We start from the raw sequence: 17763 nt of genomic DNA, 5'->3' as shown, positions 1-17763 counted from the left end.
TCCAATTCAAGGAATTGGACTTTATTGGAATTCAATTCATTGTAATCATGATCCAATTAATTCATATGGAGCCAATTCAAAAATAATATCCGAGCTAAGGAAACCAACAGATTGGACCGAAACTTGTCTTCAGTCCAATCTCCCGTCCTGAGCCTGAGGGACTGTGGAAAGGAACGACTCCCTTTAACAGGAAGAAACCTCTGGCAGAACCAGAACCAGGAGGAAACCTCTGACAGAAGCAGACTCAGGAAGAAACCTCTGGCAGAACCAGAACCAGGAAGAAACCTCTGGCAGAACCAGGACCAGGAAGAAACCTCTGGCAGAACCAGGAAGAAACCTCTGGCAGAACCAGAACCAGGAAGAAACCTCTGGCAGAACCAGGACCAGGAAGAAACCTCTGGCAGAACCAGAACCAGGAAGAAACCTCTGGCAGAACCAGAACCAGGAAGAAACCTCTGGCAGAACCAGACTCAGGAAGAAACCTCTGGCAGAACCAGAACCAGGAAGAAACCTCTGGCAGAACCAGAACCAGGAAGAAACCTCTGACAGAACCAGAACCAGGAAGAAACCTCTGGCAGAACCAGAACCAGGAAGAAACCTCTGGCAGAATCAGAACCAGGAAGAAACCTCTGGCAGAACCAGAACCAGGAAGAAACCTCTGGCAGAACCAGGAAGAAACCTCTGGCAGAACCAGAACCAGGAAGAAACCTCTGACAGAACCAGGAAGAAACCTCTGGCAGAACCAGAACCAGGAAGAAACCTCTGGCAGAATCAGAACCAGGAAGAAACCTCTGGCAGAACCAGAACCAGGAAGAAACCTCTGGCAGAACCAGAACCAGGAAGAAACCTCTGGCAGAACCAGACTCAGGAAGAAACCTCTGGCAGAACCAGACTCAGGAAGAAACCTCTGGCAGAACCAGGAAGAAACCTCTGGCAGAACCAGAATCAGGAAGAAACCTCTGGCAGAACCAGAACCAGGAAGAAACCTCTGGCAGAACCAGAACCAGGAAGGGTGGCCATCCGCCTCGACCAGCTGGGGTTTGAGAAGACAGAAAAGAGGGAAAAGAGGGGGAAAAACACCAAAACACCATTCAAAGGATACCTGCTGGAACAGGGAAACACAAGTTAATAACCACAATAATGTCACATGGACAGAAAATCATTTGAGAAATTAAACAGGAGGAAAAAGAGAGCAAAGAGAGGAAAGGTGTGACAGATGAGGCCCCAGCAGTCTAAGCCTATAGCAGCTTAACTATAACTAGCGTTTATTCTGCTTTTAAATTGAAAAAATGTGTCATAGAGTTTTAATTCAGGGAGGAAAAGTGTTTAATAAAGTATTTATTTTCCCTTTAAGGAGTGCGACAGCTTCACAAATCTTTTCCATCTCTTTTTAGCTGCATCATACGTGCGTCTTTTGCATTAAATCCATGTAATAATTCAGATGGCACAGAAATGTGGAAGTTATCATGTGTATCATCAGTAAAATCAACGAGGGAAACTTGTGTAAATATTGTCGTAAAAAACCTCTTTTATTTCCACATATTTATTCTTTCATCATTCAGTTACTTGCTGTTATGCCACAGCTTCATAGAGCAGACATTTGCACGATCTTTTGTTCCAAAATATCAGCACTTTGAAGCTTTTAAGTACATTTATGTGCTGTTTTTCTGGGAGCTTCATGAAGAAGATGCCAGGCTTTTTATAGCTTAAAACAGAACAAGGTACGGTGGCCCTGAAGCACAAAACACAACAACAAAACCAAAAACTCAGACAAAAGAAAAACCTTCAATTAAACACCACAGCGAAGCAGAAAATACACAAAAACAAAACAGAGAACAGGAAACAAAAGAGAAAATACAGCCTAAAAAACAGGAAAATAACGACAACATCTCACAGAACAAAGGGTTTAACAAAAAGCCCGACTTCACAGAACTGTGGCTGAAGTTTATCCACAGTTGTTGTGTCTCTGTTTCTGTAACAAAGACGGGAACAAACCGGTTTATTTCTGCAGATGCACCAAATTAAGCGTTAATTAGCGAGCTTTAAATGTGCAGCGAGGTGGGCTTTGCTGCGTTTCTCAGTAATGTGTAAATAACGTGTTCAAAGGTGAGGAGCCACTTTAAAAATCCAGCTAAAGTGCAGAGGAACCATCCCAGTCTGCAACCAGGGGCTCTATTTATCTCCGTGAATACCGATTAAAACCTGAAAATAGTTTTACTGGATGCACGGACACACTTGTGTGAATTGTCTAGCAGATTAATCCCTGGATTAGTGACAGTAGTGATTACACGGCTCAACCCGAAAGAAGTCTGTGAACACACACACGTATCCTTACACTCATCCCTGCCAGCTCACCATGATCTGTTTTGATGGATTCATCCTGTTATCTTCCTCACACAATAATCAGTCATATTCCATAAAAAAAAGCTGACCTCTTATGTTTTTATGTGTCACCAGCAGCCATTTATAACCATGTTAGCCCAGACGTTTGCTTTGTGTGTGTCGGTCAGGCCGTGGTGAACCGTCCTGTGTTTTCGTGCATGTGTTGGTCCAGTCGGTCAGCCGGTGTGTGCCGGTCACTCAGTGAAGGTAGGATTAGCTTGGTCCCATGACATAACCAGGCTAAGAGGATTGTTAGCCAGCCAAACAGCTCCTCCTCCTTCTTCTCCTCTTCCTCTCACCTCACTCACTCCTTCACACTCGTTTTGAGGTCTCCGTCTGTCCTCGTCCTCTACCTTTCCCGTTCGGTTTAAAGCAAGAATCCAAAGAGTCCAGACGGGAGTCCGGGGGTGAGTTCTGGAGTTATGTGCTGTGTGTGTCAATCTCAACTAAATGTTTGCTTTAAAATCTTTTTCCAGCTTATAATAATTAACAGAAAAACTGGAAAAAGGAGCTAATTTAGGGACGTGTTACTTTGTTTCATCGTTTGTTCTCATTGTTCACGATCCAAACTACACACTCTGGCTTCTAATTGTTCCGTTTGGGACGCTATGTGCCAGCAGGGTGTGGCAGTTTTTGGGCCACGTGTCTTTGGGTTTGAGTGTTATTTTGTCTCTGTGTGTGACTCCAAGTCGGGGTGTGACTCTTGGCACCATGTAATCAAATCCAGAAGCTCTCACTTACGTCCTCACACACATAAACACACAGCAGATGCCACAGAGTGATGTCAGGCTGACAGTGATGACAGCTGCGTGTGTGACCGAGCAGGAGATTACTTTCCATTGCTGTAGTTTTAGATTTGTTCTTCTCCAATTACAGTAATTCATCTCTTACTACAGTTATTCCAATAAATCCGGATAAGTCGGTCTTCTCTGAACATGTTAAAAACAGTGTTCATGATTAGCAGCAAACAGTTACTTAGTTCATCGATTATTCCATCGATAAATCATGTCAACGGGTACTTTTGTTGTAATAACTAGTGAGAGCTGGGTGATATTACCAAAGGTTTGTATTTATCTCCAAACATTCCTCCTCCTGATATTGATAACAGGACTATAGAACAGCAGCTATTAGCTTTCCAACTAACATCCAGCTGTGTTAACATCTGTTAGCTTCTCTCCTGCTGTCTCTGCTCTCATGAACTGTATTTTAATGCAGCTGAAATCCTAATAAAGCCTCTTATTTCCGGTTTTATTGTCTGTTATCAGCCATCACAGTGACTCAGAATAACAGCACCTTAACCAGCAGCCTCTGATTTAACAGATGCAACATGTCTGATAAAATGAGCTGTTTTTATCCTGGTTGGACTTTGATGTGACTCAGAATAATAGTTCACATTAACAGGCTGAAGCTGCTCTGATGGGCAGAGGCACATTAAGGACAATATGATGGTGTGCTTGTGCTAGCGGGGTAGCTCTGGTGACATTTCAACAGAAATTAGCCACAATAAACACAAGTTGCCTTAACGTCCTTCTGTTCTCTGCTAGCTTCCTTCTGTTCTCTGCTAGTTTCCTTCTGTTCTCTGCTAGCTTCCTTCTCTTCTCTGCTAGCTTCCTTCTGTTCTCTGCTAGCCTCCTTCTGTTCTCTGCTAGCTTCCTTCTGTTCTCTGCTAATTTCCTTCTGTTCTCTGCTAATTTCCTTCAGCTCTCTGCTAGCGTCCTTCTCTTCTCTGCTAGCTTCCTTCTGTTCTCTGCTAGCCTCCTTCTGTTCTCTGCTAGCCTCCTTCTGTTCTCTGCTAGCTTCCTTCTGTTCTCTGATAGTTTCCTTCTGTTCTCTGATAGCTTCCTTCTGTTCTCTGCTAGTTTCCTTCTCTTCTCTGCTAGCTTCCTTCTGTTCTCTGCTAGCTTCCCTCTGTTCTCTGCTAGCTTCCTTCTGTTCTCTGCTAGCTTCCCTCTGTTCTCTGCTAGCTTCCCTCTGTTCTCTGCTAGCTTCCTTCTGTTCTCTGCTAATTTCCTTCTGTTTTCTGCTAGCTTCCTTCTCAGCTAACAAGCCGACTGATTTCCATTAAAATGATAACGTGAAATGTTCCCTTGTGTTTGTTCCGCTCAGTGGACTCGATATGTGAACTGGCTGCTTTCTGCTGTAGCATTGATGTTGTGCTATCGTGCTAAGCTAACTGGCTTTTACAATGGACACACTGTACAGTATTTTCTCTTTTCTTTTCTTTGAAATGCTCCCAAACTTTAGTCATTTTTCCTATTTTTTTTCTGATTTTGCTCCTTGTGCGACAGTAATAACTGTCCGTGTGAAACTGAGCGACCGCTGAGCAGAACATGTTGGTGGGAGTTAAATGAAGAATCGAAGCAGATTGTTAGCACGATTTTTTTGTAGTTGAGTTACTCGTGGAATCATTTCAGCCTTCCTCATGATATGAATATCCATGGTCAGAAAAGGGAGAATCCTCAAGATTTTTTGTGTGCACTTTTCTCTTGTACTATCATCAGCTCAAAATGTCCATTTACCCGCAGACAAGTGACAAAAACAGCAACAAATGTTTAAATATGATTCCTAGAAATGTTAATTCGCTCAGGAAGGAAATCTGAGTGCTCTCAGTGGCGTAGCCAGTCGTTAATAAGGTGTTGAATGGATTTAAGCATACTTTTAAGGAAGAAACGTCTGTTTATAAGGTAACATGGCTGTCTAATTGATCTTGCAGCAGTTGGTTTGAATGGAAAATGCTGAACATCCACTGCAACACAACCAGCCGCCTAATGTCTTGTGTGTCTTCATGCTGCCAGAAGCGCTCCAACCCAACAGCTTATGAAGCATTGGCAGCTGATCCCGTGGTGTGAATTTGGCTGTTTTTTGCCCTCACAGATGTTCAGTCAGATGTGATCTGAGGAGGTAGATTTTGGGCTCCTTGTTCCGATCGTTGGCTCATCCCTTTGCAGACGTTGCTCTTTGGTGGGGTCCTGCAGGAGGAAGATGCTGCTGTGGGGGGGTGTGCTCACATCTAACAACTGTCTTACAGTTAAATAAAATAAGAAAAGTAAAGAAAATTAAACCAACAGATGTGAACACCAGTTCTTGGCCACTCAAACACTGAAGCCAGAATCCGGATCTGATCCTTACTGACATTCCTTTCACTGATTTTCTGTCATTTTTATGTGGATAAAATGACCAAAAAAACATGAAAAATATCATAACTTGGAACAGCTTTTTTCTTAGTTGTGTTCATGAATTCAGAAAAGGCTAAAAAAGAAAAAAGAAGAGAAAACCATGTGAAAATGTGTTGAAAAACCAATGTTTTCACTACAAAGCAACATCAGTTATGTCATCAGTGATGCAAACAAGGCTATTTAATTTACTGCCTTCATAAACTTTGGGTCACACTTAATATGTTTCCTTTTATCTCTGACCATTTTTAAGCTGAAGCCTTTAGAAATCTGCTTAAAATGTGAAGTTTTCTTTAAAAAAGGCTTAAAGGGTTCGTTTTACAGCCCTGATCAGCACTAATGCACACTAAAGGGTGTGAGTGCTGCTTCTTTGGTCATAATTTCTGTTACAATTCCTGTTAATGTTACATTTTTAACCTCATATTACCTTTGTAAGTGGACCCTGAATATCATCCACCATCCTCAGAACCAGGTGAGCCCAAACAGCTCAAACGTCAGGAGCTCTGCTAAAAGTGGAAAAAACAACAGGCTCAAACTGGTTTTACTGAGAAACGAGGAGCAACATTACCCCCAGATTCTGATGTTTTGCAGAGCTCTTCCCATCCCCGGCACACCCTCTTATAAACCTCGGCCTGGACCTCAGAACAGCCTCTGGGACCGTCACACACAGGCATGCAGAATTCAGTTTGTTGATCCAACTGTGTGTAACTCAACCCCGTCCAGCTGCATGTGGGAGCTCTGCTGGGGGATTTATGCAGAAATCAGGTGTGTCTGTGTGTCAGGGGTCGTGTTGATGCAGATCAAGATGAATGACTTCATCGCTCGGCCGTAAATGTGGTCGTCTGAGTTCAGGGACGCCAGCAGACTTAAAGCACAACAGCAGGCTTTAAGTGGTGGTCGCGGTTATGCTGTGGAAAGGCTTTATAAATGTCACCCTATAAACACTTTCTGCTGCTTGATATTTTATTCTCTTCACACTTTGCCCAAGGACAAGCTGTCCGTGGTGAGGCTGAAACATTCGATCTGTCAGTTAGAGGATGATGCTGACAACCACTCGGCCATCTTTCTGTGTGAATAGAGCTTACTCTGATAACATAGTTTGACCCTTAGGTCCAGGAATGTGTGACGGCTGTTATTGTAGACTAAGAGGAATATTTTTACTCCAGCAGATGGGTCGGGGATAGGTTTTACCGGGCAGAGCTATGATCAGAATAATGTGTGAGAATGTATTCAGAACTATGAGAGCTGTTGGGAGGTGTAGCACAAACACAGACACACGAGGAAGGTCAAATATCCCCATGTGCTTCAGATTAACGACGCGATCGTAACAGCAGCAACACGAGAGAGCAGTTTGCAGCTGACAAGCCTGCACAGATTTGTGTCTCTCTACAGTGGTCGTGGAGTCCTTTAATGTGCTTTTGGTGCATGTAAAATGTTTGAAATGCTACAAAGACACCAATGGGAGATACTCCACTTACTCACTTGCTAAAATGTCACAAAAATGTTGCGCTTCAGGAGCAAAAAGACGGCGAAAAATGACTCGTGTGACAGCAAATGACAGGAACAAATAACTACTTTAGTGATTAATGTTAGCTTAATGATGACATCACAACTAATCGACTTTAATTGGCTTTATTCTCAGAAATCGCTTAAAATGCCCATCCCTAATCACATCATATTGTATTTTAATGTATCCTGTCACATTGTATCGTATTGTCTTATCGTATCATATTATATCTCATCACATCGCACCTTATCGTATTGTCTTATCGCATCATATTATATCGTATCACATCGTATTGTATCATAAATGGGATCAGGCAGACCTAAAGGCCGTATCAGGTCTAAATGGGTTAAATAATGCAGATGATACAAAAATGTTGTTAAAACCCCCCTAAAGTAATAAGATTGTTCAACAGAAAATGACAATTTAACTCTCCAGGTTTGGTGCTGTTTAAAAGTGTCCATTTAGTTATTTACACTGGATTAACAGTGGGAGCACTGGGAGTAACATACGTTTTTAACACATAACAAGGCACAATGCTAAGCTATTTCCTGGTGGGTGAGTAGCTGCTGACCTCACCAGAAGGCCGAAGAGAGCCACTGAGTTTAAACCAACAGGTATTTTGACCAAAGTCTGTCTCAAACGTCTCAATAAGACCTCAGAAAATTGTGTGAAGTTGTTAAAAAGAGTGTAATAATGTCATCTTTAATGTTCTTTTGTTATTTTAGGTCCATGTTGGTGAAAAAAAACACTGAGAAACTGTTGATTGCTTTAAAAGTTTCAGTCATGCCGACTCTGACTCTGATTACCAGTTTTTATGTGTTTATTTTGTCAGATTTAAACCACTTTTATTAGTTGTAGACACTCTGTGTGGTCCAACACACCCACAGACACACACAGCGATGTCCCGCCAACAAAGGCCTGAACGCAGAACAGCAACTCTGGCAGAAATTCCAGTCAGCTTTCATTACTGGATGTGTGTTTGTCTGTGTGAAAGAAATGTGTGACGCAGCATTCAGGTCACATGCCAGTGTTTGAGTGTTGCAGAGAGGGTGAAAATGTGACGCAGCAGGAGTCAGCTGTTCACTCGCACATACGTGAGCGCCGCTGGCCGCCTGTGACCACGAATCTGCCAGCATCATCTGTCTGATAACACACATCTGGAGGAGCGGGGGGGGCTGAGGCTGATTGAAAGTAGCGAGAGCAGCGTCAGGCTTTGGTGCAGTGATTCCCCCTCTGAGAGAAAGTGGTAGAAAGAAAAGAGGGAGGTGTGAGAGGGGGAAGAGGAGGAGAAGGGGCATGTCGCTGCAGCAAAAAGCCAGCTGCAGAGGGACGCCAAGGACCGAGGGAAAGGGAGATGAAGGAGTGCAGATCTGTGGAGAAAGATGGCAAAGAGGAGGAAGACGGAGGTGTGGAAAGCGAACAATAAGTGAAAAGAGGGGGAAGTAGAAAGATGGAAACAATCACTTTTTGCAGAAATGTGAAGAATACGGGGTCTCATTAGTGGTTTTTACTCTGTCGGCGCGTCATATGAGAGCACACCAATAAATGAGAGACTTTGTATGAGAAAGAGGGAGAGAGGGAGGGAGCGTGGGCTGAGCCGGGGAGGGAGAGACGGGAGCAACTGCCGTTAATCTCAACACATCACCAAGCGGACGAGAGGGAAAGTTGTGATAAGGATCGCTCCGGTTTCCCCCTCTTTAAGCGTGCCCCTTCCAGCCCTCTGTTGGCGTCCGTCTCTGAGCCCGTGAAGGTCCGCTGTGTCTCAGACGCCGTGAGGATGGAGTGGAACGAGGTGGATCTGGTGCAGGAATTTACTGTTGAAGGACAATGCAGCAAAATTAAAGTCCGCTCCTGCAGGATCACATGGGACAGCCTGCAGGTAATACAGCTCAGGGGGAACTGCATGTTGACCGGTGGCTCGCAGCGGCGCGTTGCGACCCATGTTGTGCAGCCTGTTAGCAGCATGAGCGGCAGGATTCGTGTTGGCAGCAGGGCTCTGGTGGGTTGGCAACTTTTCACCAGCAGAGAATCCCCAAACAACCATGAAAATCTTGCATTTGCATGATTTCAAACTGATTGGCAAAGCTGCACGAGTTATTTGTAATAAAAGACCAACTCACAGATTGGATTCAGGACCAATTACTTCTAATAATTATGCATCAAGTGGACATTTACCTGCTATTGTATTGTTGGTGTAGCCAGGATTTACTTTGAGTTAATTACTGGTGCGTTTTTCTGAACACAGAACAGGATCAGCATGGATTTCCAGCATCACCAGCAGCTGCAAACCCCTCCGCTGATTCAGAAACGATCCACAGTAACAATTCCCTCTGCAGTCACTGTCAGTGTGGTGGCGGTTCTGCCTTTTTTACAGCTGGTTGACTCAGAAAAAACAGCAGGAATGGACCGCAGGCACAGAAAGTTGGCTGGTAATGTGAGTGGAGACTCTTGGGTGGATCTCCAAAGCTTTATTAGTAATCTTCACTGCAGAGATGTTCCACTGAAAAGGTGAAGGTCCACCGCTCTTTTCCTCCTGAATCATGTAGAATAAACAGGTGAACTGAAGCTCAGCGGCACCAGACTGTTTTATCTGCAGTGGACACGGTTATGACTCACTTCCTGATACCTTTCCCACTCTGTTCTCCTGTTAGCGGGCGGATGTTTGATTCAGGACGCTGCATCCACTTGTTGTTCTCATCTCAGATTAATGAAAAACCTCATCGGTCAGCTGTCTTTACAGAGCTGTAGATGCATTCCTTCACCTTCTGCTCGTACTTCTGTGTAACAGCAGTGTTTGGAGGGCTTTTATAACCAGTAAACATGTTTGTCTTTGAGCTTTTGGACCCCTGGTTGGGAGCTGCTGCTGCTGTAGTTGTTGATCACATTCAGATCTCCTCTTCTGAGCTGGAAGTGTATCCCACACAGACTGAAGCTGTGGAACCAAAGATTTCCCATTTAATTCTCCATTTTTGTGTCCTTTCCTGGTATCTAAGGGAAGCAACTCATTGAGGTGACAGCAGATAAGTCAATTCAATCACAAGTTTGAATGCTAAACATCCAGCCCATAGCTCGACTCAGCAGTAAGCAGAGAAACAGTGAAGGAGCCTCACTGTGATGGCGTCTGGAACATCAGGTTGTTTCGCTTTCAGGACAGTCGGTAACAGTAATGTGGACCAGAGTGCACTTACAGCTCGTATCTGCAGACCCTTCAAAATGCACAGCACCACGAGGATGTGCAGCTTCCCACAGGTCAGCAGTTAGCTAACGACATGCGGTAGCACCGACTCTAATGTGCATGATATCACAGTTTGAAACATGATGTAGTCAGCATTATGTTTCCAGGAGTTATGCAAGTCGGCCGTTGGTGTCATTAATCACTGATACTGATACCAAACGTATCACCGATGCTGGCGGGCTTACAGCTTCCTCTCTCTGAGTCATTAAGTGGCCGCTCGCTTTCATTGTTTCACTGACTTTATGTCTAAGAGCTGCAGAAACCCAACGTCTCTGTTCAGCGTGATGATTCAGAAGCTCCTCTCTGAGCTGCTTTTTAACTGCTTCATAGATGATTCAGTTCATTTCATTTTGATTCAGTTCATTTCATTTTGATTCAGTTCATTTCCAGGTTAAAATCTGGGATTCTTAAAATGCAGATTCTCAATTTCTTCATCTCCACAAACCAGATTCCGCTCATCTCTGTCGGAGCCGCTAACCCGGCTGGAGGCTTGGTGATGAGTTTGGAAATTACAGACCAAAGGGCCAGAGTGGGACTGCAGTGAGTAATCCAGCAGAGCCGGCATTTACCCTTCTCTACCTTTGCACAGCATATCCAAAGTTAAACTGAGGGCTGTTCTGTTTACGGGAGTAAAAGCTAACACTTTGAACTTTGAGTTTGAATAAAGACAGATGTTTGAATAAAGCCTCTTTAAAAAGCTTTAAAAACATCTGTAACAGACGAACTCCTGGCTCCCTGAGTCTCTGAGTTTTCACTCACAGACCGAAGATTTTACAAAGATCTTACAGGGTCACTATTATTATTCTGAGGTTATTTCCCATCATGCACCTGGTGGAGACTCTTAACAGCGATGAAGTCGACCGATCGGCAGCTTTTAGCCACGGCTGCATGTTTGAGTTCAGATGAAACATCGTAGAGACGTTCGTACTGTTTCCAGTTAGTTTCTCCTTTTGCTCGGTCCAACTGACCCGTGCGTTTTTAGCCTCGTCGCCATGGTTACCGTCAGCCACAGCTTCCCCTGCTTCCTGTTTGGACGCGACAACAGCGCACGTGTTGTTTGAAAACGCAGAACGACTCAATCTGCATAAAAACTTGTCTGTCGGGAGCCAAAGTTTTGTGAGATTCCTCCAGATTTCACTCTGTGCTTAACCTGAAGGACCAAAACGTGTCCGTATTTTTCTAAAACTTTGTTGGTTTTGAGCAAATAATTAAATTATCTGAAAAGGAGAAGGTCGAAGCTTCCACTCACTGACAGAAAAAAGGAAACACTTTCATATCCAAACGTATGCAAGCAAACAATTTAGCTGTAATTAAGATAACGATAGAATAAAAACATGAAGGTAACCACATATCTTTCTTATTTCCTTTGTGATATTTTGCGTTTTACCAATTTATTTATCGGACCAATCAGTTCATGATATTTCTGTCTTTTTTTGGAACAAATTCTGAATATTGTGGGGCGATGGTGGGTTTATTGCTCTGTAATCATTTGGGCTGCTCTGAGGATGTTATAAAAGGTGAATTGGAGCCTTTATTTGTGCAGTTGTGAGTCATTGGCTGGAAAACATGAGCAGACCAACGTTTTCCAGCTTTTCTAAAAGCTTTTCTCTGAAAACAGTCGAGTCCTGAGGTGCAGATTCAGTCTTGTGTTGGTTTTACGGTTCATGATTCTTATGAATGAACACAAACAGGACTGAAGCCGTGTTGCTTTACGTCCTTAAACCTATCATTATTTTCTGATGTTTCTTTGCTGTCAGTCCAAGCTCTTTTATGGTGTGTGAATACGGCAGATGAGGGCCATGCACTTTTCTTTCATTATGGACTCTCATTGGCTGTCGTAGCCTGTGGCTCAAACTTTGAAGCTATTCTAGTTTTAGGTGACGTGTCAATGAAAAGCCAAGAAGGCTGGCTACATTTCCTTTACAAGCCAAGAGAATATGTGGAACTTTACTCCAATAAAGTGTGTTTCCCGTCTGAAAATGAAGGTGATCAGTCAGAAGAGGTTGGCTCCTTGGTATAATCCACAGCTGCTTTACAGCAGACTGCAAGAAAGCTGGAAAGGAAATGGTGTTCCTCTAATTTAGAGTCTCAATTAGTCCGGAAAGATGGTTTAATAACGTCTAACAAAGCCCTTCTTGAAGCTAAATCTGCTTATTATTCATCACTGATAGAAGAGAAGAAGAAGCAGTGCAACAGTCATTTGTGGGAATGGGATTTATGTATTAAAGAAACTGTCTTTTAAGCTGTAAAGTTTAACTGAGCCGGAGTTAACTCACTAGTGTGACTTTTGTTCCGACAGTCGATTGCACCCGTTGTGGTCATCGTATCTTTAAATGCTCAGGATCAGTCAAATCCCAAGAATCGCAGTTATTTACAGGACTTTGCACCAAACACAGCTATAGTGACTGACCTTCCCGCTGTACTCCAAGCATGTGAACTCTCCCCGTTTGGAAACATCCTGTTCCATAAAAGTGACACATAAAAGGACAGTAATGCACATGAAGAAGTCCGTCTGCCCTTATTAAAGCTCTTATTATTACCATGACTGGCCCTGCTTTCTCCTCCTCTTTGTGTTGGAGGAACTCAAACCTGCAGAAAACAGAGTTTGTGCCTCGATGCTTCGGTACCTCTGCAGCTCTCTCTGTTCCTGGTTAACATCGCTGCAGATCGAGGCTCCAGCTCTTCTCCCGCCGCTGTGCCAACCGTTCGGCTTCTGTTTCCACGCTCTGGATCTGTGGATCTGTCCTCGTGTCGCTACTCGTCCAAAACTTCATCCGGGAAACCTCTGGATCTGCTGTGATCGGCTCACATCGGTGGATCACGTTTATGTCTGTTTCATCGTACAAAATCAAGATTAAAGTCTGATGATTGTGCAGAATTACCGACTGACACCTGAAGCAATGACCAGGTACATGACAGGGAGGGTTGATGAGTGGACGGACGACAGGTGAGCAGTTACCAGGGCAACAGAAAACCAGGAAAAAGACCAAACCAAGACCCTGAGAAGTAACTAAACCAGAGCAAAGACTGAGAAGCCAAAACACAAAGGACCATAACAAAGTGTGTGACAGTAACCCACCAGGTGCAGTATCTGAGTGAACATGCACAATAACAGGATGTAGCTGGGCTGAAACCTTCCGCTGATGGAGGCACCCCCACCTCCACCACCTCCCGACTCACTCTAACAACCGTTCCTAGGCATGCTTCTCTTGAATGAAACCCTCCTCTGATTGTAAACCAGACGACGCCTGATGAGTGTGACGCGATGTCTGTGTCACAGTGAGCTGATGACGAGCACAGATAACCTCCTGGAAGCACCCCCCCCCCCCCCCCCCTCCTCCTCCCAACCCAAAACTGTAATTCTGTCACTGTTCCAAGGCCGCCAGCTGCTGGTGCAATAAGGCAGTGTGTGTGTGCAGCTGTGTGTCGCTGCTCCTTTACTCTGCTATGTGTAATGCATGGAAACACCTTCTTTTTGCCCTGTATAAACGTACAGTGTGTTTTGATGTGTGTGTAGGTTCCCCGTGTGGAGCTGACCCTCTCTGAGCTCCAGGAAATGGCCACAAGACAGCAGCAACAAATAGAGGCTCAGCAGCAGATGTTGGTCGCCAAGGTAACTCGTGCACGCACGTACAGCACGTGATGGATGAGTTAGTGTCAGGTCATCTGCATTATGGTCCCGGAGGAATGTGTTGAAACCACCGCTGCTTTGGAAACATGCGGTGAAGTTTAAAGGGGAACTTCGGTATTTTTAATACCTGCAGAACAGCTCATTCACTCCATTAAGAACGTCCATCTTACTCAAAGTCATCGTTCACATCGTCAAAATCTGATAAATATCCTGCCATGTTGCACAAAACTATCAGCAGCAAACTCTGTGTGAAGTTAGCCGACTGTCACAGAGCACGGAGTGAATAAACTGTGCTGCAGGGGGGCGTGTGGATGAAGGGGTCCCAGTAGAGTGCCTGTGTAGAAATCCCTCCGTTAGCTCTCCTATAGCTGCAAGTAGCCACATAACAGCAGCTATGAGCTAACAGAGCTATAGCACACGTTCATTCATTCATTCTTCTTAAAGTATTGGTGAAATAAAGACAGATAATGCCTTATTTAGAGGCTGCATCCTCTAAGCCCCGTTCACTCCGTTATATGGATCTCCAGTTATCTAAATATCTTCCGAAGGACGCCGACTTTCACCAAACTGTTCTCTGTGAGCAGATGAACGTATTTCATGCCAGAAATAAGGTTTAAAAATACCGGAGTTCCCCTTTAAATTTTCTGCGAGGCAGTCGTCCCGTTTCCCACATCTAGGAAATGACCTCTAAGTGGACAGGAAGTGAGGTCACAGAGGAGCTGCAGCAGCAGGAAAGAGCCAATAAGAAAGTATCCTGCATTCCAAGCTTACATTTTTAGAAAAAGTGGTTTCAACCCAACTTTTAGCTTTTTATGGCCAATAATAACATCTGTGAGATGTTTCAGCTGCCGTCCTCCAGGTAAACCCGTTTTAGTGTTAGAGACTAAGTTTTATTCCTTTATTTTGGACACCTACGGAGGACTGAAACTGCCACAATCCAAAAATATAGAAACCGCTAAATGAAGAAGTTCTGCTAAACTTTGGGTCTTTAAAGCTCATCTCTGAAGTGTTTTTTTTCTTTTAAAGCAGCCGTTTCCCTTTTTCCCGTAAAGTGACACAGATGAAATGTTTCCTTCCTGCATGTTAGGAGCTTCCTCGTCCTGCTGGATGGAGAAATCTCCCAGCTGCGTTATCGATCTTTTCATGGTTGACGCCACGCAGCGTGGATTGATCCCTCCGAGGGAAGAGAAACCTGAAACACAACCCTCTGTGTGATCAAACAGCAGGCTGCTGTTATGCAATGTGTTGTTTGAAGTGTGAGAGCTTTCAGTGAATGATGGGTGGCCACCTGCCAGCATTCCTCCTCCTCCTCCTCCTCCTCCTCTGTGTGAAAGAGACACAGGTCAGCTGTGCGATGTGCCAGCATGAAGCAGAAAGAGGTGTAAACTGCCTCAGTCAGCATCACACACAGGGCAGCCTTTTTTCTCTTCCATCTCCAACAACAAACACGTTCACGAAAGCAGGTTTAGGATCTCTGAAGAGCTCTTAAACACTTAAACATCACAGGCGCTCGTTAACGTTAGCCGGACGAATGGAGAGTTTTAACAGGATACGGAGACTTTAACGTGAAGAAAGGCAGAGGAGAAAATGTGCAAACCTTTCATTTTCAGAGGAAACTCGCAGGTGCTTAGTCGGCATAAATGCTGCAGCAGGATGTCATCCCCTCAAGTCAAACGGGGGGTGGAGCAGGAATCAAATCAAAGTCTATGAAATGAGAAGAAGAAGAATGGTGCAAACGTGCTTTTAAAAGATAAAATCAGACCAGATCTTTGCTGCCGCGGGGCAATAAATTAATACAACAATCAATGCCAAACCAGTCAATGCCAAACCTGGAAACAGTAAAAGTGTCTGTGTTTAACTGCTGATTACAAAGCACAACGTCCTCCACTAAACTCCTAAATGACAGTTTGATGAATGTGAAGCTGCTGAAGCACAATACACCAAAATGTGTGTGTAGGAAGTTAGCAGGAAGCCTGTGATTAATGACCAGAAACACGGTGTGTTGGATAAAAACACCTTTCATGACCTTCACAACGTGTCATCAAGCACCTGAAAGCGTTACATCATGGTGTAATGCAGATATGGTGTTTTAATCTGATTTACAGTGGTTGGAACATGAGGAAAAACAGTGAAATGTGTCGTGAGCTCCTGTCAAACCGGCCCAGAACTGATGAAAATGCTTATTTCTCACTAACTTAAGATAAATGAGCTGAAAATTGGCTTTTTGGTTTGTGAAAGAGACTTTTACCCTTTTGAGTCTGAAGTTTAGTTGTAAAATCTCTCAAAGTTGAATATTTTTATCTATCAGTCCAGCTGTTGTTGGGCTAAAAGGATTTCTCATCTTTTATTCCCTGCAGGAGCAGAGACTGAGGTATCTTCAGCAGGGAGGCAGATCGAACCAAGGACAGACACAGGTGGGAACTTTTATTTCTTCATAGACTGTCTACAGAACTGTAAGAAAGTCCCGATTCAGCCTCATTTCTTCCTGTTTCACCACCAAACAGCCGGACCTTCTGTAACCTTTAAAGTGTCCTGATCAACAGTTCTGCAGCTTTCTGAAGTCTTTCAGAGTTTTTCTTTGGACTTTTTCTGCTTTTTCACTCATCTTCAGTCCTTGTTCCTGAGCATTTTCTGTGTTTTTTCTTTGTTCAGCCACTGAACTCTGACCTTTGAACCCTTCAGGCAGAAAAAAGGCTCCTAACTCAAGGGATGAACCAGTGTTGTGTCGACACAGAACAGACAACTTGGCAAAGAAGCCATTTTAAACTGGATCTTTAGGCACTTTGTTACCAGCAGCCTGTCACAAAGACACATCATTTGTTCCCATTTCTTTAGCTGCATCTATGAAAAACAGCAAAGAAAACACAGTTTGACAGACAGAAAATAGGATTTCTGCAGCAACAAGGTGATTCCCAAAGAGCTATTAGCTGAAAACTTGGCATATCTCAGCATGGTGTGCAGTGTGTCCTTAAAACATTTGAGGAAACTGGACAAGTGGAGGACAAAAGAAGAAGTGTCAGGCCTAAAAAACTATCTACAGCAGATGAACAGGATCTGAAAGGGATGTCCTTAAGAAAGAGGAAAAAATCCAGCTGTGACCTGACAGGACCTGAGAGATGCATCTGGACCTTCAGCTGATCCATCTACTGTTGGCCCAAGCCTCATCAGAAATGGTCTCCATGGAAGGGTGGCTGTCAAGAAGCCGTTCTTAAGGAAGGGAAACAGGGAGAAAAGGCTGAGCTGTGCCAAATGACACAAGAAGTGGACTGAAAATCAGTGGCAACAGGTCTTATGGAGGGATGAATCCTCCCCAGAGCCCGGACCTCAACATTATTGAAGCAGTGTGGGATCATCTGACAGAGAACGGAACAAAAGGCAGCCCACATCCAAAGAAGAGCTTTGGGATGTCCTTCAAGAAGCCTGGAGAACTATTCCTGAAGACTCCTTAAAGAAATGACAGAAAGCTCGTCTCAGAGGGTTCAGGCTGTGTTGGAGAATAAAGGAGCTCAGAGCAGATATTCACTTTAAAGCTGCTGAGAACTGATAAAAAACTCTGTTTCTGCCTTCTTCAGAATATGTTAAAATGACACACAGCAACTTCATATAAACTCTGTGTTTGTTTTTCATTTTCTAGTCTGAGGCTGAGAAGCTGCAGCGGCTGAAGGAGCGAGTTGAGACTCAGGAAGCAAAGCTGAAGAAGATCCGAGCCATGAGAGGACAGGTGGACTACAGCAAACTGATCAACGGAAACCTCTGTAAGCCCGCTGCTCCAGGAACACCAAACATATCTCACCTACGAGTCCAAACTGTGAGAAATGAAGAGAAAAGCAGTGAT

The 17763-nt window shown here is 44.0% G+C and overlaps 1 pseudogene; it reads left to right on the top strand.

Moving 5' to 3' along the window:
* LOC140270382 (apoptosis-stimulating of p53 protein 1-like) overlaps window positions 1-17763 on the top strand; it is a 47802-nt pseudogene that overhangs the window by 14589 nt on the left and 15450 nt on the right.

The sequence above is a fragment of the Leuresthes tenuis genome, unplaced genomic scaffold (assembly GCF_036924035.1).
Source record: "Leuresthes tenuis unplaced genomic scaffold, fLeuTen1.0.hap1 SCAF_15, whole genome shotgun sequence".
Lineage (NCBI taxonomy): Eukaryota > Metazoa > Chordata > Actinopteri > Atheriniformes > Atherinopsidae > Leuresthes > Leuresthes tenuis.
Note: the sequence above shows the minus strand (reverse complement) of the source record. Positions and strands in the feature narration are given on the sequence as shown.